Raw genomic sequence first — 23,506 nt, forward strand, 5'->3', positions numbered from 1 at the left:
GTCCAAAGAGCCGTTTGTGCAATTCTTCATAGGCACTGAGTTATTCATTGTCTGATCTTAACATCTAAGTTGACGATACATCATGTGTAATTGTCATTGCGCTTAGGTGTGCTGCCTTTATTGTGTTTATACAGGGTGCTTCACGTAACTAGAACGAAATGCTTACAAATATGTGGTTAACCTCGACTGAATGAAACCTGCAACACGGTTTTGCAGTCATCTGGTGCCGTTAGGTAACTGAGATCAATTATGCAACACTTTTAATATTGACTTTTGGCAACATTTTTAACAATCACTTTAGAGCCAAGGGCGTTTCACAAGATTGTAGAGTGCATTTGAAAATGACCATTGCATTTTTTGTTGGCAACGCACATGATGCACAGTGATTTTTCGTGGTGTTTAAAGGGAGCCCGTGATATGACATGTGACTGCCCTCGTGCACTACCATGCTGCGCACTCTCAAACGTGCTTTGAACGAAACAACTAGCCCGGGACCATGGCGAAATGAGCGGCCACAGCTGTAGTCATTGGCTTCATAGCGGGCGAACATTTTGATGGCCGCACACGCCAAGCAAATGCCATTGTCAACGAGAACCGTTGGCCGAAGGTCCACGCACTGGTTGTACGTTTCACTCGAAGCACGGTTGAGAGCACTGCAGTACATTAGAGCATCAGTGCAGTTTTGTGCTTTTATTTCATATTTAGCGGCTTTCTTTAAAGAGGGGAAAAATCACACGCAGATATACATTGCCACAAAAAATTGGATAGGTCATTTTGGAATTTCCTATACAACGTGACGAAATGCAATTGGCCTTAAAGTGAATATTAAAAATGTTGCATAATTGACCTTAGTTATTGACCGAATTGAGCACAATATAAAAAATACCATAATGAGTTCCACGTGATCGTAAACATATGTAGTCAGTTTCATTCAGCTGCGGTTAACATTTTTTTATATAGTTGGTTCTAGCTACATGAAACAACCTGTAATCATTGATCGCTTATTCGGAACCTTTTCTATTTGACTTAGATATATTCGTTTTCCTTTTAACAGCAAAGTTGTTTAGCTAATCATTCCTTGTGAATCGATCGCACAAAACTATCATCATCTTAATGGTTATGTGCCACTGTGTGGCCACCTGAGAACAAGTACAGAGAGAAGAAGGAGAGAGAGAAAAAAACCAGATGAGAAGAAAGTTGTAAAGAACAGAAAGAGAAGAATTCCTGCCGAAAAAAAAATCTTCACGAGGCGGGATTTTGAACCCGCGCACCCTCGATCCTAAGGCGAGCATCCTAACCGCTCGGCTAACCATCCACGCTAGCAGAGCATAGCATAGCCTTCGCAAGGAGAGATCTGATGCTGAGGACAAGGGAAAGGAGGAGAGAGAGAGTAAAGCGTAGCACAGGAACGATGAGAGAGGGAGAGTGAAAAAACGCCAAACGGAAATGAGAGAGAGACAGGGAGAACATCAACGAAAGAGAGAGAAAGTAGAGGTAGAAGAAAGAGGAAGCAAGCATCGCGTCGTCTCACTACCAGATACCGCACCACCTGGCCAAGCCGCGCATGCGCAGTAGCTAAGCCACGCCCATCGACGGAGACATCGCACGCAACCTCCGCTCTATAGTGCATGGCCTGGCTGCGTACTCCCGAGGAGGAAGCCGTACATCTCGAAGCTAGACGTGTCGGTCAACGGTGAGTACGAGCAGCGATTGCTCCGCGCTTCGCTATGCCAAGCTTTGCGCAACTTAGTGCTAAGTTTTTGCAATTTTCTTTAGGTCACCGTAAAGTTTTAAATTGTAAGCATTTCTTAGTGAACCTTTGGCATTTTGAATGTTTCTATCTTTCTATCTATCTAGCCGCCTATGTCTGGGTACTCACACGATCACCTCCTTAATATACTTGGTGTAGACAACAATTGACGTGGGAGGGTAAGAGGATTTGACGAATGTGACTGTCGGGTCATTACATGAATAACGTGAAAATCCTGTCACGTACGTCGTCAAACCCTTTCCTCCAGACACATGTGGCATATACCCGCTTAGCACAGTCTGCGGTGTACGCGTATGCCCCACAGGTGATTGACATTTGTATCTACCCAGGAATGGCGAGAACAGACATTTACTTTTAAGGGCTTGGTTTGCTTTGTTACACACATATTAATGAGAACTAACAGACAATAATGCCAAGGAAAGTATAGGGGATGTTTTTGTAGTAATTAGGATGTGAAGAAAGTAACGTGCACGAAAAGATAACTTGCCGCCGGCAGGGACATGAACCTGCGACCTTCGAATAACGCGTCCGATGCTTTACCACTGAGCTACGGCGGTGGTCATCCTCCCGTCCACTTTAGGGGTTATATGTGCACTTCAACCTAAGAGTGTTAGTCAGCGCCGATTGCAGCCATGGTGGCGAGTGTGGAACACTCTTTTTCTGCCTGTCGGCGTCACGTAGCACGTGATCTTTTGACGGATTGGCAGCTGACCAATAATCCCTCGCATACTACCTGAAGGCATAAAGTCTGCCAGAACAGACTCTCGCCATGAACGAAGGAAAGATGATTACTTTTAAGGCATTAGGAAAATTCAGCGCAAAATGACACAAGGACGAGAAGGGAGGACACAACACGTGCGCTACGTGCGCTTGTAAAGAAGGGTAACGATGGCTGGCTCGCGATGCATTGCAGAGCTTGTGGGTGAGCCCCGGTTTTTGAGAACACCACAGTGTTATTGACTAACCGTGATGAACTAAGAGACTAATAGTAGAAGCCGCCAAAATCGCAAAGTTGGGTAGCGATTGTGTAAGCACACCGTCCCTGTCAGAAAAAGAATTGTATTTTTGAACATGCATTAGTTCTGTGATTGGTGCGCATATCTTGTATAAAAGATTACGATAAAAATATCACTTCGCTGCGTGTCTCCTGTTAATGTCAGAATGACAAAAAAGTACTTCTCTACACATGACATCTGGCTGTAGCGTTTGAGCATCACCACTGTATATCTTCGTGCTTCGGTTGAAATAAACCATTTGTTGAACGTCCCCTTCTCCTCCATGTGTCATTTTGCGCTGAATTTTTCCTAATGTCTTACCAACAAGGCCGAATTTGTTCCCTTGTAGTTTTAAGGGCTCGTTTTTCTTTGTTAGACACAATATTAATAAGAACAGACAATAATGCCAAGGAAAGTACAGGGGATGTTATTTGTAGTAATTAGGACGTGAAGAAAGTAAAGTGGACGAAAAATAACTTGCAATTGGCAATTTAAATGCCAGAGCGTTAAGAAGAACCGACATAGGCAGCGTTGACCCAAGAATGGAAAGAATGAAAATTAGGATCCCAGCAGGAATCGAACCAAGCATTCTGCGTGGCAATCAGGTATTGTACCACAGAGCGACACCAGATCTATAAATTGGTTTGGAAAACAGCCTCTGCAGGCGTAATGTCGATGCAACGTCAATTGTTGTTGTGGCGCTGGCTATCTAATTTTACAAGAAAACAATAAACACTACATATGTGCTCCTACGATACAGGCGTCATATCAGATTAACGTCTCTAGTTCCAGTGTTGGTTCCGCTTTTATAGCACTCATAACATTACATTTGTATTCCTATGATTCAGCAAGCTATATTGAAGCATAGCTCGAACCAGGAGGAATGCATTAATAAAAGTTACGTATGATATTCACATCATCGCACCGTAAAGTGCACTTAGTTTCGATAATACTGATGTATGTGCTCTAACGTGAATGCTGATGTTACCCCTTAAACACCAGTGTTGTCGACGCGCCCGGTAAGCCCACAATGTGCACACAGCTACTACACTTACAAAAACACGTCGATCCACCTTGTAACACTTGGCTCAAAGCCATAAAATACAGCACAGAAGTACTTGGTGACAGCTTTGCATGAAACAGATTCCCACAACACGTGGGATCTGCCGAATTTTTTCTATTACTGTAACAAATCACCAGGTAGTCCAAACTATTGTTGCCAAGAGAGTGAATAGCAGTGGTATCCAGCGTCATTTTGTGTCCCTGCAATACATCTGGGACGTTTCTGGGCAGTGCAACTTCTTGGAGAAGAAATGTTGAAAGATTTCACGCTAGTGAATATGTTGCCAACAAATGCTCTGAGCCGGCAATAAGCAGAATATAAAAAATATGCAGTTTTATGTCCTCAAGCATACAGATGTGCGTCCCAAAAAATATCGCTATGCGTCGTGGCAGCTCTAACTGTCGGGCGATCCGTAATTGCGAAGAGGAATATGCTTATGGGCAATGCAAGACTGTACATGCGCCATCGTTCGGAGGCTTCCTATTGGCATTCTTGTAAGTAGATGACAACCCATTAACTGGCTGGCAAGTAGAGCAGTGGCATCATGAATTATGAAAGTGTCAAGCAAAAACCACTGACGAAAGCAGACAAACAACCCGAATAAGTTGTTTAAGAATGAAACATATACTTTGAGCAAGAAAGCAGGACTTTTGGATACAAACGGATACTTCATTAAAATTAATCAATGCTGGTCACAGTTAAGAAATTTTCAAGCAGTATTTTTTGCAGATACGTGTTTTGCTGCTTCATCCAATAGGTCCATATCACATCTGCAAATGTACCGTATCTTAAGATACCATTGGTAAGTATGGTATCGGATACAATAATTTCGGGAGTTTTTGTATCTGTATCTCAAAACTTCTTGCCCGAGTATCTTGTATCGTATCGCGATACAATCGCAAGTATCTTTGCGCAGCCCTGGCGCACAGTAGCTGAAACGACCTGAGGCCAACTGCTTCACCGTGTCCTAGTAAGCTCCTGAAGACATCAAAACAACGCCGCTTATTTGGTACTGTCGCCGATGGCGATAAAGGTACTTGACGAGTGCTAGTTCCCCACACGTTGCGTGAAGTTTCTGCGGATCAGATTCTCACCGTGAGCTGCCGAAGGCGACAGCACCAGACTGGCCGGCAGGCGCTGGCGGGAGCACCAGGAGTTGCACCATGACGCTATACCTGTGCAAATTCACTTTTATCAGCCGACGAATGCTGTCAAGCCGGCACTGAGGATGGTCACTGCAGCTATCGATGAGATTCCAGCGCGTCTTACCGAAGTCACCTGTCAGTCTGATATATTACATTATGTCACCAATAAAATGTCAAAGCCAAGATCTCGCTCTGCTCGCTCTGCCGCTCTGCACGTTCTACCAAACGTGCTCGTGCAGCAGCTCGTGCAATCTGGCCGCCGACGATTTCGAAACTGGATCGGATTGCTTCCCAACAGTTTGACAGTCGTCAAACTATTAGTGATTATTTTGATCGAAAAGTAAAGTTTGTATAATTGTACATTTAAAGAACCGAACTATGGCATGAGATATTACTTATCAACTTACCGTACTTCTCTGAGCTTGCTCATAGAGAAAGAAATCAAAAGAAATCTCTTTGCTGTCGCATTGCGGTTCAAAGAAATCCAAGACGAGTACGACACCCGTTTTAATCCGTTCCGTAGTTCATCGTGTGCATGGATGATCGTGTGCGTTTCGTGTGCATGCTCGAGCATTGGCGTCGTTCGTATCTCGGATGAAAACCCGCAGACAGGAGTTTGACAGCTTGCGTATTGCAAAGCTAGAAACGTGCGGCTCGGTGCTGGACCGAAACATGACGGACATTTCGACGCCCCGAGCCACAGCGCTCTTCGATCGCAGCATTTACTAGCTGTAGACGGGCGCACAGAAGTGGCCACGCGTTGAGCCCGTCGTGAGAGCCGAAAGCATCAATCATGAAGAGCCGCTTCAGCACCGTCGACATCCTCGCGATGGTCGCCGAGCTGCAGAAGAGCGTCGTCGGCATGCGCGTCGTGCAGGTGTACGACGTGGACACCAAAACGTACTTGTTCAAGGAGCCGGCAGGAGGAGAAGGCCGTCCTGCTCATCGAGTCCGGCGTGCGGCTGCACACCACCGAGTTCGCGTGGCCCAAGAACCAGAGCCCGTCGGGCTTCGCCATGAAGCTGAGGAAGCACCTGAAGAACAAGCGCATCGAGCGGCTGGCGCAGCTGGGCGCCGACCGCGTCGTCGACCTGCAGTTCGGCACGGGCGAAGCGGCCTACCACGTCATCCTCGAGCTGTACGACCGGGGCAACGTGGTGCTCACCGACGGCGACTACCTCATCCTCAACATCCTGAGGCCCCGAGCGATGGGCAAGGACGAAGATGTGAAGCTCGTGGTTCGCGAGAAGTACCCCGTGCAGAGTGCGCTCGCCGAGCCGCCGTCGCTCGACGCCCAGCAGCTGTCCGAGGTGCTGGCGCAGGCGGCACAGGGCGACACGCTCCGCAAACTCCTCACGCCAAGGTATGCGGGATAGGGCGGCAGGTGTACTCTGCTTAGCACTCGGCCACGCCCTAGCAGCCTGCATAGCCCAAAAGATTCGGCTGGTGGCAGGATTCGTTGCGACGTAGAAGTCAGGCGAAACCTGAGCGAGCACGAGAGACGCAGATCATGGAGCGCTACATAAGGGGCACTCTTCAGAACGTAGGCACCAGCGTTGTACCAGCTACATCGTGAGCAGTCGAAACGGCAGTCATTTCAATACGCACGGCGTATGTGCAATACCAACCCACATAACATGTGTTTGCCATATGTGTACAGTGAAACTCAATTGCCACAAAGTGTGAATGTGCTTCGTAGTCACATTGGTGGCACCACATGGCAGTAAAGGGAACTTGTAGTCACTTAGAGCTGCAGTGCGTGTGATAACAGAATATTCACGTTACAATCATAGACACTTATATGCAAGCGACATTGGAAAGCCAATAGCAAGTTTATTTTTCGTACTGTGGGAAACACTAGTTACAACTTGATGTGGGCTAGTTGGTCATAATTAGAACAAAGAAAGTAACAGCGCGAATGAAACAAGGACGACAACAGGAACGAAGACCACGGGACAAGCGCTGACTGCCAACTGAATGTTTTTTCAAGAAAACCAGCCTTTTATACATTCTCAGAATGAACATGCGCACAACAAACACTTGCTAATCACACTCATACTTTCTTTTAAGAAGTTTATTTCTCTCTCCGAGAGTAGAAGAGAGGGCGAACTGATACACTTATCACCTTCGTTATGGATCCAAGAGGCCTCTAAAATTTCCCTTTCTTCTTACATTTTCCATTTCCTATAATTTCGTTTTATCAAACATGGGAACACATGCACACTTCTTACAGTGGTCAACTAAATGACTGCCGTATCATTTTTTACATTATTGCAGTGCTGACACGCGCGATCGTTGAAACATTGTCCAGTCTGACGTATATAAACTTTCCCACAACTCATGGGAATCAGATAAACCACATCACTCGTGCGTTCACTGAAGTGGGTTTTGTGTTTAGTGGAGCATGCGGGAGGCTTGTTCTTGGTTTCATGCGTGCACATATCGAGGACAGCTTGCAAGGCGCACTGAAAAAAAAAGGCTAGTTTTTTTGAAATAAACATTCAGTTGGCAGTCAGCGCTTGTCCCGTGGTCTTCGTTCCTTTTGTCGTTCTTGTTCATTCGCGCTGTTACTTTCTTTGTTCTAACACTAGTTGTTTGCATAGGGGAGAGCGGATTTGGTCAGGAAGAAAAAACACTCGACAAAAAAGACACTCACTTGCGACTGAGTTTATTGGAAAAACTTCACACCAAGAAAGCTTATGCGCAAGCTCGTTCACAACGGACACTGTAAAAAAAAATTGCCAAACTGCTGGGACATCCGGTAGCAGTATAAGATAGCTTGAAAGGGAGGACATAATCAGTTTAAACATTTAACTGCTGTGAAGGAAGCTTGTTCCTTCATCGTCAGATGCAGCGAAGGCACACTGATGCACGCGTCTGCCGCCATCTTAATCTGGTCCACCTCTAGAATCACACCTGCCCTTTGCCCGACTGCCTTCTCGAAAAGCGCGGTGCAACCGCACTTCCTGCAGTGTGCAGGAAGTGCTCTCTTAGTCTACATTAGGACATCGACCCGTTTGGCGAATGTAAGCTTTGCCACAACTTAGTGGGATCTTGTAGATTACTTCCATAATAACCTTCTAGATTACTTCCGTAGCACAGAAAAAAAAGGCTTCTTATGCTTCTTTTCGCACACTGATTTCTCGGTTTGTTCACCAGCAAGAGCACACAAATGGGAAAGCTTAAAGGGAGCCGTGAAGGTTTACGCCATGCTTTGATCCTATCCTCTTGTGGTTGTATGAAATGGTGTGAATGTAGAACGTGATAACATACTTGTTAGGCCTCTGTCGTGAATCACAGGTAAAGCACCAAGCTGCTTAATTAAGGTATGTCACCACCTTTTTGTAAACTTTTTTAAATCTTGACCTTTACAATTTATTTTAAAAGGGGCTCATAAAGGATCATTTTAAATGTGTTCATGTGCAGAAAAGAGTGAAAAAAATCAGAATGGGATTTGTTATTGACAAAACATTGCTCAAACTCGGCCTTTACGCGAACAGTCATAACTTGAGAATGGAGCACCGGAATATCAATCTTTTTGGCACAAAGGTAGCCAACTTAACACTGTGCAATGAACTAGGATGCTTGTCATTTGATGATTGGGAATCAAGTTACAGTAAAAATACCAGTGAAAACAGAAAAATTGGGGATCTTTTTCTGCAGTGCTTGAAATAAAGCATTTTACATAAAAACTTACCAATCATTTTTATTGATCCTAGTTCATTGCACACGTCAGTAGTAAAAGAACGAGCATACAAAGCTTCATCGGAAAAGATTTCCTTATAAAGTTACAACTGTTTGCGCAACAAAAAAGTGCAAAAAATCAAGTTTTGAGAAAAACGAGTTTAAAGTTTTCCACTGCTTGTACAAACAGGATAATGATGCCCTAAACAGTTCAGATCCACCAGGCTCATAGCTAAGGCCCTCCTTAGATCGCATGAGCTCTTTTTTGGCTTTTGTTGCTGCCCATATTTTCATCCAGTATTGTTGTGCTTCGCCAGTCGACTGACGCTGGGCTTTCCTTACACAGTATTGGTCCCTAGTGTAGCATGCTACGATAGTGTGGTGCCCAGGCTCGATGCCTGCTTCTCTCAAATAGCTGCTACACTTCTATTATCCTCATAAAATGACAAACTGTGTAGCAATAACAGCAGTAGCATGAAGCACGCGCAAATAAACAGAGACGCTCCTAGCTTCACGCGTCCCCCTTGTGGATATTAAAGCAACGTTTGAAAAAACAAAGACTTACAAAGTTATCTTTAATAAGTTTGTACTTATCACCAAAACATAACAGAAGAATTACATTAGCCGCTGGTGCTCACTAACTTATTAGTTTCTGTGGCCACACAACAGTAGTTTCGGTTTCGCAACCGTTCATCGCATGTTGGAAAATTGGCTATAACTTCGGAACTAAATGAGATACAAACATAATTCTTTCGGCAAAATATTTTTGAATGTTCGGGGATTCTTGGAATCTAAAAATTAAAAAATTTTTTTTTTGGAAACAATGCGTTTTCAAGTGGGGTGAAATACCTTAAGCAGGGAAGATGCCACAGCAACAAGCCAGATGGAAGGGGAACCCGAGGCTAAAAGGCGTGAAATCTGGTTGTCGAAGCTATGGCTGACCTTATAAGTGCATGACTTGGTCAGAGTCAGAGCCGAGTTGAGACATGAGGAAGCAATCGCCCTTTTCACCAGTTTAGTATGAGATGAATCAAAGGGTAAATGGTTTTCTTCGACCCGCGGTTTATACTCCCCAGCAAATGTGGTCATCACAATTGAAAAACAGGGCTAAACCTAAGAACTGGAGTGTGTCATTGTCAGAAAGTTTCGTCGGAAAGATAATGAGGGCGAACACTGTTTGAAACAGTTCAAGACACTGTCAGCGGCTTCTGCATAGCTAGCATTGATGGGGACCGAGATGAAAACAATAAAATCGTTGACATATCTGCATACTTTTAAAACACGTGAATGGTTCAATCCTTGCTGAAGCATTCGGTCAAAATTGGCAAGACACACACGAGCCAATACAAATTCCTTTCTTCTGTATATAAGATCTATATATGCAAGATGTCGAACCAACTAGCCCACAACTGACGATTTTGAACACTAGTTGTCTTTTTGCTCCACTTTAATTTCTTCACATTCATCATAATTACTACATAACATCCTCTATACTTTCCTTGGCTTAATTGTCTGTTGGTTGTCATGTTGTTTCTAGGGAACACTGAAGGCATTCCAAACTGCATGCTGTGGAAAGTACATGTCAAGAGTCAAATGTAGCACGTGCAGTACACTGTCGTCTTTACGAAAGGGAACGTGGACTGTGCTCTGTGGCGGCTGCCTACAGCTCCATCAACCGACGGCTAAAGAAAACGTCCGCTTCTGGTGTCTGGCCGGTGGACAAGCGCTGCTAGATTACGCTCCCTTTCCACTCGCAAAAAGATTATGCTCCTTGTGCTCGCGCATTTTACATCACAGACAACATTAATTAATTTTTTTTACAAACATTAGAAACATTTTTTTGCTTCATGTGCCTTACAAAGCAAACCTCCTTCGCTGTCATGTTGGCCAGGGTACTTTGATTGTGCTTGGTGTTATAGCATTGAGTGCGCATATACTAAACAACAGACTACTTTGTCTGCCAACTGGCCAGTACTATCCGGGTGAGTGGGATTCGGCATCAAAGCAAAATTTCCACAGAGTTCAGGGATACACTTTGGAAAAAGCAAACCACGATCAAACCTTCACCTGAATGCATTGCTCTCGCCTATGTGGCTCTACTTTAGATGAAGCGCTACTCACGGCCAAGAGACAGAGACAGACACATTTCAAACCGTGCTCGCGTATCACACTCGATTTGTTGGCATGCAGACGATGCGCTGCAGGCATCACCGGTTGCGCGAGCGGAGAGGGATCGTAATCTAGCAGGAATTGTCCACCGTCGTGGCTTATTATTTTGTTTGTCGATAGATGACACCAAATCGGGCATGCCCTCTTTATCTGTCGGTTGATGGCGCTGCAGGCAGGCAGCACAGAGCGCGAGCCACGTGCTCTTGTGTTCCGTTTCATAAAGGACAACAGTGTACAATGCCTTATTCAAGGGGCCCTTTGCAGGACTACATTGGAAGCTTTTGTTGTGCATTGGAAATTGTCAAGTGCAGTTCTGGGTGTGTAATACAGCGAGTATTGTTTACAGGATTACTTACAGGTGAAGGGAGGATAAAATGAAGTGTTGCTAGATGATTATGCAAGGAAACATGCTACAAGGGTAGACACTTGGGCAAGTTGCTAGCAGTTCATGACAGCAAGAATGGTGGTATATTGGAAAAGGAAGGGGGCAGAAGACGAGAGAGAGTGCTGACTTTCAGCCTTTTTTATTCAGCAGAAGGGCGTAACATGTGCAGAAAATAACTAAGGCATGGGTTCAAATGCAGCTGCAGTGGTTGCATTTCGATCAGGGTGAAATGCAAAGAACCCCAGGTGGTCGAAATTAATGCCGAGTCTCCCACTGTGGCGTGCCTCAAATCATACCATGGTTTTGGCACATAGTTGATAGCTGCAGCACTTATTAGAATATGATAACTGAGCCAGTGAAACAGTGATGGGTCAAATAGAGCATGTGCCCAAGATATGCCTTATAACCCGGCCAGGTAATCATACTCGAGCCACGAAAGGGCAGTGGCAGGAAGTTCGTGCAGCTATCCTTGAGCTTGCAAATTTCTTTTGCTCCTGTAAATTCGCATTAACTAGGACCTATGCCTTGGCAATGCAGCACAATGGCCGAGAGGCGGGTTGCCGCCGCATTCGTGGCGCTGAATGCCAAGACGCCCCTGCACCGCGTTTTGGTGCTCGTGCGGGTGCCGATTGACACATCTGCCAGTTGGCGTACCAACTGCTCTCGTGAAGATTAGTCCCCTGGTCGAAACGTTGGCTCGAGTGATATTGCCCGTTTTTCTCATCGCTTCACGCCTCCATCTTCCCCTGAACTGCTGCAGTACTGGCTTAGCCACATTTGTTCACTCGCCAGCAGATGCCATTGTTTGTTGTTGGTTGGCAGCTCTTAGTAGGCTTTCTCGAGTGGGGCTACTTAAAGGGGGCCTGAAACACTTTTTCAGCGTTGTAAGAAAACACTGCCGATCGGTAGTCGAGGCTCCCGAGAACACGCTAGCGAAACGTTATAGCGCGGCACATGACCTGGAATTTACAATTGTTTCTCAAAGTCGACCAGAAATCGTTCCCTCTTTTCTGGACAAACGATGCCATGAACCCAAGGACCACAGCCATTGGCTGATTTGAACATCGTGAGCTGCATAGTTGCCGTGGCTGCCGCGGGGTGCCACCAGGTGCCCGAGCGCGCGCTCGCGATCACACCGAAGGTAATTCGCAAGTTCGAAGAAAAAATGAAAAGAAAATGGTCAAGGCCATGACGCATGCTGACGAAGGGAAGCATCCTCTTGCCCCCTTGTCATCCCCCTCCCTGCCTAGCTTTTGGCAGGCTTGCTGGCACAAAAGGAGAGAGAAAGCGCTGGAAGCATGCCACAAATCCCTGTAGCTCCGCTCGTGCTTGACGGATTCTAAATGTTTTTGTGGCAGTCGATTCGTGAGGCAATGGGCTCTTTTGTTGAAGCCATTCGATGATTACTTGGAAAAGTGTTGCAGGGCCCCTTTAAGGCGGTGAAGGTCTCTATCGTGTGTGTATTCGCAACTGTGCAGCATGTTGCAAATGGTGCCGTGCAGCACTGAGTGAGCCACTCTTCATGTTAACCACACATTTGATGTTCGACGTATTTGCAACTTTTATTGTGCCGTGCACTGTCAAGTAGGAAGGTCTCTGGACTTTCCTTTCTGTGGCACAGAGTGGTTCAAACATCTGTTCACTTCTTACAGTTTGCTACATGCAGGACTAGAACGTTTGCTTTCGGTAACACTGAGCATACCGTGTGATTATGATCGTGATAAAATTAACGTGCTCGTTCTGCGCAAGTTCCAGGGTAGCAGTAATTTTATCCACCATATTCCTTGGTTAAAGGACCCCTGACACCAAAATTGAAACCTCGAGATCTTTGTGTTGTTTGACTTTCCTGTATACAGGGGCACATCTGACCGATTATTAGTGATGAACGTTGCCTTTAAGATATCTTAATTTGGTTTTAAAGTAAGCGTGAGTGCTCACTTGAGTTGGCTGCACCTTGCAACATCCTGGTATGACGTAGATAGAGGCCCCGTGTGACGTTCCACGAGTAAAGCAAGTATTGTGGACGTCACAGAAGGTTTGCGGGGCGCACGTGCACAATACGACGACTGGCACCTGGCGAGGCCTATTGTTCCGCACCCCTCTGGCTCTGTTGTCGGGCTGCTCTGGAGGTAGTTTTCGTGAGGGGACATGCGCTTAACAGGTTTAACCCATACTGAGGCCCCACATACTTTCAATCTCTACCGCGCAGGGCCCTGATTTGAAAACCGCGCTGTCAACGTCACCACAGCTTGAGTGCACGTGGTCTTTGACGCTCCCCCGCGTGAGGCGCCAGTTTCTTGTGGTTTTTAGGCGGTCATTTTGAAGTGATGCTAAAATGGTCACAATTAACTACGCTAGAATTAGTTGTACGATACGCTAGAGCATTTACGATTTAATTTAGAGATTAGCAGACACAAAGCTACAAATGACAGCAAAAAAGTCACCAACAAAAATTTCGCTGTCAGGGGTCCTTTAAGGCTCTAGTGGGATGGGCATTGCAGAACATTCGTGGCTTAAATAGCATGGCATGTAGTTAAGTAGTATGGCACAGGTTGTTGCCACTGTTAGCGATGCATTCACTATCTGAAATCACGAAAAGTTATAAGTAGCCGCCGTGGTGGTCTAGTGGTGGCCAACTGCCGGTCGACTGCCGATGGCCGACCGCCGACCTGCAGGTCAGGGGATCAAATCCCGGCCGTGGCGGCCGCATTTTCGATGGAGGCGAAAATGCCCGAGACTTGTGTACTTAGATTTAGGTGCACGCTAAAGAACCCCAGGTGGTCGAAATTGCCGGAGCCCTCCACTACGGTGCCTCTCATAATCGTACGGTGTCTTTGGAACGTTAAATCATAAAAATTATATATATTATTATTATATAGAAAGTGATAAGATCCATGTAGATGCTTTCAGGTGGTGAAAAGGCTAAATGCGAGTATTTCAGCAAACACACACAAGCGCTTGGCAATTACTGGTACTTGGCTCCATTAAACGTGCTTAGCATAGGTGTGATTAGGGGCTGCCGCCATCCCTAATCGGCTCGGGTCACGGAGTCTGCTCCGTACCTTTACTCATTCGGTCTTGTCCTGTCATTGTTTAACGTGCAGGGTTATGGCCATGCAGGTTTTTTGACGTTCATGGTGTCCGAGGGCCCCTGATGTGGCATTCTAAGAACTGTTTAAGAAAGAGAAATTGACAAACCCCCCGTTTGTAGCGCGAAACCACAAGGAAATCCACATGGATTTCTCAGAAAGAAAGCTTTTTAGTTGCTGAAAAATTTGTCCTTGTCTGGAGACCGAACCCGGGCCAACGCCTTTCCGGAGTGGTTGCTCTACCAATTGAGCTAACCAGGAAGCAGTCAGTTTTCCTTTCTTGACCCTTCCGCCACTTTGCGGAATTCCACAGAACCGATTTGCAGTAAGCACTGTTCAGTTCCAGACTACCCCTGAAAGCCAAAAGGCAGGCCATTGTGAGCAGCATGTCATCACTTCATTTTCAATTTTGCATCCATTGTGAAACTTGTTTTTTTTTTCCTTTCGGACTCGGTCAATAGGTGGGGAGCAAGGCGCTGCGGTAAAACTTGGCTCCCCCTGATGGAGAACCCTGTGCATGCCTGTGGTGTTCAGGACTTTTAAATATGGCTATTTAACATCAGACTGAAGAGTGCCAAGCTTATCATGGCTATGCAGAGATATTACTCAGTCAGCAGCAAATAGAAACCTACCTAAAGATACAATAGGAAGAAATTTGTCAAGATTTAGCGGGAACAAAATAAGATTAGTAATTCTGACTGTCAGCTGCATTGAGTTGAATATGTTTTAGACGCCTGTCACACGGGCACTTGAATGTCTTTTAGAGGGCCCTGCAACACTTTTTCGGTATGGTCAGAAAACGCTGCTTATCGGTAGTCGCTCCTGAGAACACGCGAGCCAAACATTATAGCGCAGCACGCGGCCTGGGATTTACAATAAATTCTCAGTCAGCTAAAAGTCGCTTCCTCTTCTCTCGACAAATGAAACTATTGACTCAAAATTACTACGTCACTGACACAAGCTCCACGCCATTGGCTGATTTGAACATGGCGCGCCCTAGTTACTGCAGCCGCTGCAGGAAGCTGTCGCTTGCCAAGGCGCGCGCGCAATCGCACTGAAAGTATGCCGCGCGTTCAAAGAAAGAAAAAAAGAAAAAGTGTTCAAGGTCATGAGCGCGTGATGTACCTTCTTCCCCCGTGCCATCGCCCCCTGCTTAGCTTCCAGCGCTTTCGTCTGGCTGAGAGAAGAGAGAAAACAATTACAGAGTGCGACAAATCTTTGTAACTCCACTCGTACTGCAAACTACAGTGGTCAGAAGGGGACACTTAGAATTTATATATCAAGATACATAATTTTATTTTGACTGGCTCCAGTTTGAAAGCTAGTGCCACGCTTTCAGTAGCATGTCTGGAAGAAAGCACTAAAAAGAGATCAATGGTTCCGTGTGCCTGTGAAGTAACGCCTCTTCATTAAAAAGTCTTTCAACTTTGTAAAAGACCGCTTACGTAAAAGAGTTCTTGCGTGCTCATGTGACAGTGGTATTACATTCAGTCCGCCGTATTCGCCGCGAGATCGGGCTACAGGTGGCAGCACCATCGCCGCACTAGTGTGGATAGGCGGTTGTCGGCGCGTATACAAATGTGCACAGCAGCGCTTCGTTGTGACCGATGTGACCCGATTTCCGGCAAACAAAATGCGTTGACTGCAGCTTTGAGGTAATATGTGCGCTCTTCACATATTTCATGCACGAAGCACGCCAAACGTTACAAGTACTTGTGAGAGAAGCGCATTCTGCTGACGAACGGGTTGCTCGCCTTCGGCGACAGTCGGCGTTTTCGCAATGGGTGACGTTTTCCTGTTGTTTTATTTGTACATGTTTAGCTTGTGTTCCACCTACTACGCAGTGCTGTATAGTGCGACTGAATTATTTACTTCTTGTTCATTTGGATGCCCCTCAACAAAAAGAAAGCCCGTATTCCTGCACGTTGAGTTGAAATAGCACTTTGTGCACTGTGCGCTCAAATATTCATTTGCATTTCTTATTCAGTTCTCCATGAAATGTAGGACAGTTGATAGGTTTACTGAGGAAAGCCATGTGGCTGACAGTGCTTTAGCGCTACGGAGACATTTAACATGCACACGCTTGTTTTTATTCCACTAACAGTACACAAAGGTAACTGTATAGCACAGAAATTTCTTCGATTGATTACTTGCCCGACAGTAATGGAACAAAGGTCCGGTTATTTTACAGGACCAAAGTACGTTTTTTCATACGAATAATGTTCGCTGCCTTCCGTCAATCTAAACAACGCAACACAAACGCTCAAGATAACGTAAAGAAAACAAGATGTGGCTTCGCGTGAAATTACTACGACATAAATGTAAACTACACCGCTTGAATTAATTTTGACCATCAGCGCTCTTTAACGTGCACCTTAAAGGACCCCTGACAGCAAAATTTTTGTTGGTGACTTTTTTACTGTAATTTGTAGCTTTGGGTCTGGTAATCCCTAAGTTAAATCGTAAATGCTCCAGCGTATCGTATAACTAATTGTAGCGTAGTTAATTGTGACCATTTTAGCGTCACTTCAAAACGCCCGCCTAAAAACCACAAAAACTAGCGACCCATGCGGGGAGCGTCAAAGACCACGTGCACTCAAGCTGTGGTGACGTAGAAAGCGCGGTTTTCAAATCGGGGCCCCGCGCGCGGTAGAGATTGAAAGTATGTGGGTGCCTCGGTATGGGTTAAACCTGTTAAGCGCGTGACCCCTCATGAAAACTACCTCGAGAGCAGCCCGACAACAAAGCGAGAGGGGTGCGGAACAATAGGCCTCGCCGGGTGCCAGTCGTCGAGAGAGTGAAAGCATGGCTGGCAGTCGGCTCCAAACACACTCAGAGATCGTCGACGTCATTGTTACTAGCGTATCGTCACTCAGGGTGATTTTTGTGCAATGTATCACACCCGAACACGTAGCACTAGTGTCGATGTTGCAGGGCAGCCGATTTTTTTTTTTTTCTCCTACGCTGTTTGACATCGAATTAAAATAACTTCCACGCGATGGATGCCGTTCAAATTTGGCCAAGAAGACCTATGCATACCAAGCGATCGAATGATGGGCACATCTCGATCTTGAAATTTGATGTCAGTGCTCCTTTAATCTAAGTACACGGGTGTTTTTGTATAAATTTCGCCACAAGTTAAAATTGCGCAAGGCAACTCAGTTTTGCGATTTCGGTGTCATTTCATTTTCTGTTCTTTTTAGGGGACAATTTAAGTACCGAAGTGTCAGATGTGACTTAACAGAAATATTCTCTCTAGTGAAACCAGGACCGTACACAACTAAAGCTCGTCGCATAACGTATAAACAACACCTAACCACAACGCTCAAGTACATGCGAGCCTTTTTTTTACCACCGCGCTGCTAAAAGGCTATATTCACATGAGATTTAATACTTCTCCTCTTTAGGGCAACGCCAAGTGCACTTTGCAATGCGCTTGAACCACAGAGCGGCACCTACACTGATATGACTCTCGTGAATGGAGGGTACGACGACCACACACAGCACTCTCGACAAGTGCACTCTCTGATCTTGTTACAGTATATATACAGCCGATCAAAGCCACATTCTTCTTTACATCGTGTTAGGCATACGTACGAGCGGTTAAAGTTGCACTAACGCAACGGAACAAACCGCCTTTTGAGGATCTGCATGACGTACGTGCACATGCAGACACAACGGGGCTGGCAGATGACGCATGGAGCAATCCACACTAGGCGCGGTTCAGCCAGAAGCCGCTAGGCGGCTACTCCGCTCGATCTCGTGGCCAATAGGAACCCTGTGCACTAAGTTTTGCATGACATGCTCTTGTATCATGAACATAAATTTGAAAATTAAAATGGGCAAACAACAAATGTTATTCAATTTACTGATTCAAAATAAGAGCAGATGATGGAAGTTGGCACACCCCTTTACGTTTCACTCATCCAGCAAGGTGGTTCGCTGCAACCAATTGAAAGGCGGCTTACATCTTGCTGTACCTTTCTGTACATTGTGGTTTTCGCATGGCAAGCCACTGCCACACCTCTTGACTTAGTCAACACTAAGGGTTACAGTAAACATGTGGGCTGTTATGCTGAAAGCTGAAAACTACAGCAACTTGAGCAGACAACAGAATGAGACAACAGAAAGTACAGTGAAATAGGGAGTTTTGCTCTTGATAAATAAACGGTTTTGCTGTGATGCAGCAATGCAAAGTGCAGTATATTGATGAAGACTGCATTTTGTGTAGGCCGTTAGGCAGCGATCCTTGTGTCAGTTGCACACAAAATGAAATTGGTAGAATGCACAAATTTGTGTCTTCTTCATAACTCCAACAAGCATAAAACGTGTTTCCATTTTTATATTCCTCAATGCGTGTACATTGTAAGCATGCACAATCTCTTCGTTATTCTGAACCAATCAATACCCCACAGCTTGAGGTGCCAGAAATTGTTTATTTACTATGCTGTGTACAGTGTGGGAACAGGTTTCAGGAGTAAATTAGGATATGAAATGCCGTGATTTTGCTGTGCTTTTACTGGTGCTAGTCGCCATCAAGTTCCATATTAATTAAACAAACATACCATAAATACAGTGTACGTAGTTTGAAGCGCAGGGCCCCTTTCATAGGGTCAGGCTGTTGCCAAAGCAGCATGTACCTTTCATACACACCCTTTGGGGTGTCTTTGTATCATGCAACAATAGTTGTCATCTGCCTTGCTTGAGTTTTCTTTTTCAAAAACTGTGCGCTTGCTCATTTTCTGTCAAATATGCTATGTTGTGCTGATACCATGCAGATTATTTGAAGCCTGGATGTACTGGACGTGCAGAACTAAAGCTCAGAATGACTTGCAGGATAGACTTTGAAAACTGTTGTGTGACGAGAACATATCTGGGAGGATACAGCTGTTTTTGGGGTGCATCATCAGTGTTTCCTTCAGATGTCAAGGCCTATAAATCAAGCAGCCAAGTGAAGTAGCCACCCATGGTACTCTATAAGCACTTCCAAAAGGTATAAAACACGCATTCAGGTGTTGGTTCATTAAAGATTTAGTGTAACTCAAGTGAAAGAAATAAGTCACTTGTGTCATGCAGGAGCCATCTTGTGGTGATGTAAGAATTACCTTCCATGAAAATGTCTCTTGAATATGAAGTGTTGCACTAAGAAAAATAGGGCTCTAATTGAAAAATCAACTTCGATTATTGCACTTATGCAGTGGAATTGGATGAAAGGCCAGCTATCAAGGGCTTGCTGAAAAAGTTGAGTTAACTTGTAACTTGAGCAGAAGCGCTTTTCATGACTTAATGCAATAGAACATAACAAAGGGTGTTTTTACATTGCAGTGAAGCACTTAGTAATGCCTTTTTGGCAGTGCATTGAGTAGAGTATGGTTAAGTTGCATTATGGTTGCATACCTCCCTGCTGCCACTGAAACCTCCTGTGAGCTTCTCTAGTGTTCTAAAAACTTGATTACATGGTTCTTTCTGCATATTCTTCATATGTACCATTGCTGAAGTTTTATTGTCGACTCCTTACACATCCTTTTTCTTTTTGCCCGGACTCTGTATGGCCACCCCTCTTGAGCAGTGTTATTGGGCCTGGTCTCCAGCCGAGCCAGATCAGCACACTTCCAGCTGAAGGACTTACCGAAAAGTCTTGGAATGCTTGCACGATGCAGACCCATCATGGCTCGTGCCAAGACTGAGTCTGTCAAGGTTACATCGTCCAGCGGATCGAGAAAGCATTCAGCCAGCCGAATGGAAGCACCGAAATCGCAACTTACCAGGAGTTCCACCCGTTCCTCTGGCACCAGCACAGCTCTGGAACGGGTGCCATTTCTACGATTGAGCTTCCATCATTCAGTGCCGCGGTCGATCAGTTCTTCTCGAGTGTTGAAATGCAGAAGATCACCCTACGTGCCCACCAACGTGAGAAAGAGGCCTCAAGAAATTGGAGAACCTCCACAGACCCGAGAAAAAATTCGGGCTCTTCAAGAGGTGCAACAAGCAGACGTTCTGAAAGCCGAGCTGATTGAAATGAATCTTGATTTAGTGGAACGTGCCTGTGTTGTCCGCAGCGCTCTTGCCAACCAGATTGGCTGGGCGAGATTACAGAGCTGCTCAAAGAAGCCCAAGAGCAAGGTGACCCCATGGCTCGTTCCATCCGCAAGCTCAATCTCGAGACAAATCATTTTGAGATGCTCCTGAAAGACCCTATGACGAAGGCGAGGAAGCCCTTGTCGACATTGACATAGACCTCTCTGCATATGCTAACGCGCGCAAGTACTATGACCAGAAAAAGCATGCAGCGGCAAGCAACAGAAGACAATAGAGTCGTCTGCAAAGGCGTACAAGTCGGCGGAAAAGAAGACGCGTGAGGCACTCAAGCAAGTAGCGCTGACCACCAACATTGCTAAAGCGCGAAAGGCATTCTGGTTTGAAAAGTTCTTCTGGTTCATCAGCTCGGAGGACTACTTGGTCGTGGGAGGTCGTGATGCGCAGCAGAATGAGGCTATCGTGAAGAAGTACTTGCGGCCTGGCGACGTTTACGTGCACGCGGACCTCCACGGTGCTAGCAGCATCGTCATCAAAAACCCATCGGGAGCACCGTACCACCTAAGACCTTGAACGAGGCTGGAACCATGGCCATCTGCTACAGTGCGGCCTGGGACGCCAAAGTTGTGACCAGTGCTGGTGGGTGCATCACCACCAGGTTTCTAAGACAGCACCGACAGGACAGTACCTCACTCCGGGGGCCTTCATGATTCGTGGCAAGAAAAACTACCTGCCCCCTTCCTATCTCATTATGGGCTTTGGCTTTCTGTACAAGCTGGATGACGAGAGCATTGAGAGGCACCGGGGAGAGCGCAAAGTGCGTGGCCGAGGATGAAACGGAGGCCAGCACGGAGCCGCCGGAAGAAGGACCAGAGTTAGAAATGTCTGACGAGTCCGACTCCGAGAAGGGTAGCGCCAAGGGCGACGGTGATGCGGACAGTACGAAAGCTGATGCCGAGCTGTTCCCCGACACGGTTGTGAAGCTTCCTCACGAGCTAGAGACAGCAATGACGGAGCATGACGATCATGACGCAGCGGAAGAGATTGTTATTCGCAGCCGACAAGAGGGCCGCAGGTCAGCCGCAAGCCACCACCAGCCAAGCCAAAGCCTCAGCCACCTCCGCAAGAAGTGCCGGCTGGTGCGAACGCTGAAAAGGCAAATAAGCCTAAGAGAGGGACACACGGTAAGTTGAAGAAGATCAAGGAAAAGTACAAGGACCAAGACGAAGACGAGCGTCGTCTACGCATGGAGATTCTTGCATCAGCTGGTGTGCCTAAAGAGACGAAGAGTCGCAAGCAGAAAAAAGGCAAGAAGGATGCTGGGCAGGTAGTCACTAGCAAAGGAAAGCAGCTACAGCCAAAAGCACAACATAAGCCATTGGCAAAGCCAGAGCAACCAGCTGGTACGGTAGATACGAATGATGCTGACAAGCCCAGCAGCAGAAAATGCAGTTGAACAAGGATCAAAGCAGGAAGATGTAAAAGAGAAAGCAAGCCAGAAAGAGGGCAGCAACAAGGCTGCAGTGCCAGTAGAAGACGACGACCTGCAGGCTGATCCAGAAGAGGACGAAGATGAAGGCAGTGTTGGCGATGAGCAGCAGAGGCTTCTGGCTTCACTCACAGGTTGCCCAGTGGCTGAAGATGGCTCTTGTTCGCTGTGCCTGTGTGTGCCCCTATGCGGCCATCCAGAACTACAAGCACAAGGTGAAAGTAACGCCCGGCACTGGGCGGAGGGGAAAGGCGGCCAAGACGGCACTGTCGGTCTTCCTGCTGGACAAGAACACCAGTCCACGGGAACGGGACCTTCTGCGTGTGACCAAGGACCAAGACATCTCTCGAAACATACCTGGCAAAGTCAAACTCTCAGCGCCACACTTGCAGAAACGAAAGTGAGATGCATTGCTTCAGCTGCAGCAGTGCTTGACAGAGTTACTTGTGTACAGAGGTGAAAGTGTAATGGAAACGTTTTCTCTTTTGAAGCATGATGTTTTGAATGATTGTGCATTGTTAGAGTGATGTATGGAGTGGAACACTAGGATTGAACAGTGACTGAGTGTTCAGAATAAACATGTTAGGTTAAACCAGTCTGGATGCAATCTCGCGTTTGCAGTTGTGGAAGTGTTCTTTCAAGTTGATGCTTGAACAAGTCATTAGGAGGAAGTGCTTTATTAAGGTGGTGCCCTTACAAAGCTGTTTTGTGTTGCCAATGGCAGCAAGCTGGCTGTGCAGTGGAACCACAGCCATCTTTTCCAATCTTTATATGTTTGTGCAATTTTGTGAAACGGCGAGTTGTGACTGGTACAGTTAGCAAGAAAGAATCTCTCATTTTCATAATCTTCTGCGTAGTTCATAGTTCAAGTGGAGTAGAGTGCATGTAGACATAATAAGTCTAATTAGTGTAATGCTAACATTACCTCTAATAATGCTGCTGTGACAAGCGTATTGCCGTCTTATAGTTGTTTCAGGCAGCTACATCATAGGATGTGAAAATCAAATGCCATAAAACACGGTTGTTGTTGTTGGCCCCATAATCAATCAAAGCATTTCATCTTTCATAAGAACAGCATAAATCATTGCACCGTGTGCTTGGGATTTCTGACATGAGCAGTTGAAACACTATATTAATATTTACTTCTCCGTCCCTTTCACTCTACTGTTATGTGGAAAAAAAAGTACTATTGTTCAGACCAGTGCTGGGCAGTATCGAAGATACGTGTATCTTAGATACTATCTTAGATACTCTACGGGTATCTTATATGTGTATTGTGATAGTCTCGCAAAACGAGTATCTATATCTGTATTTCCGATACATTAAATAATGTACTGTGTCTTAAGATACAAGATACCGCTACAGAGACACCACCGTGCGAAACAATAAAAGTCAGCTGAACTCGCTTCTTGAGCTGATACTGCTGCCACTAAATGAATAAAACTAACCGCAGCGACATTCTTTGTCTTTGTGCCAGAGTGCTCCAGTGAGCACAGACGATTAGGTCTACACGTTCGTATTGGTGAAGCAGAGTTACGTGATGGCACTCGAGCCTCAAAAATAAGTGCGCGAATGTCTACGTGCAGCCGACTTTTTCAGAACGCAGCTCTTAGGTGCTTGTACCTGCGTTGAGTGGCGTCACTGTTGTTGGCGTAACTGATAGAGTGAACGACAACGAAA

General features: G+C 45.8%; 1 pseudogene; it reads left to right on the plus strand.

The window, feature by feature from the left end:
* Nucleotides 1-5,741: 5,741 nt before the first annotated feature.
* Nucleotides 5,742-22,237, plus strand: LOC119397731 (ribosome quality control complex subunit NEMF-like; annotated as a pseudogene).
* The last annotated feature ends 1,269 nt before the right edge of the window (nt 22,238-23,506 follow it).

The sequence above is a fragment of the Rhipicephalus sanguineus genome, chromosome 6, assembly GCF_013339695.2.
Source record: "Rhipicephalus sanguineus isolate Rsan-2018 chromosome 6, BIME_Rsan_1.4, whole genome shotgun sequence".
Taxonomy (NCBI): Eukaryota; Metazoa; Arthropoda; class Arachnida; order Ixodida; family Ixodidae; genus Rhipicephalus; species Rhipicephalus sanguineus.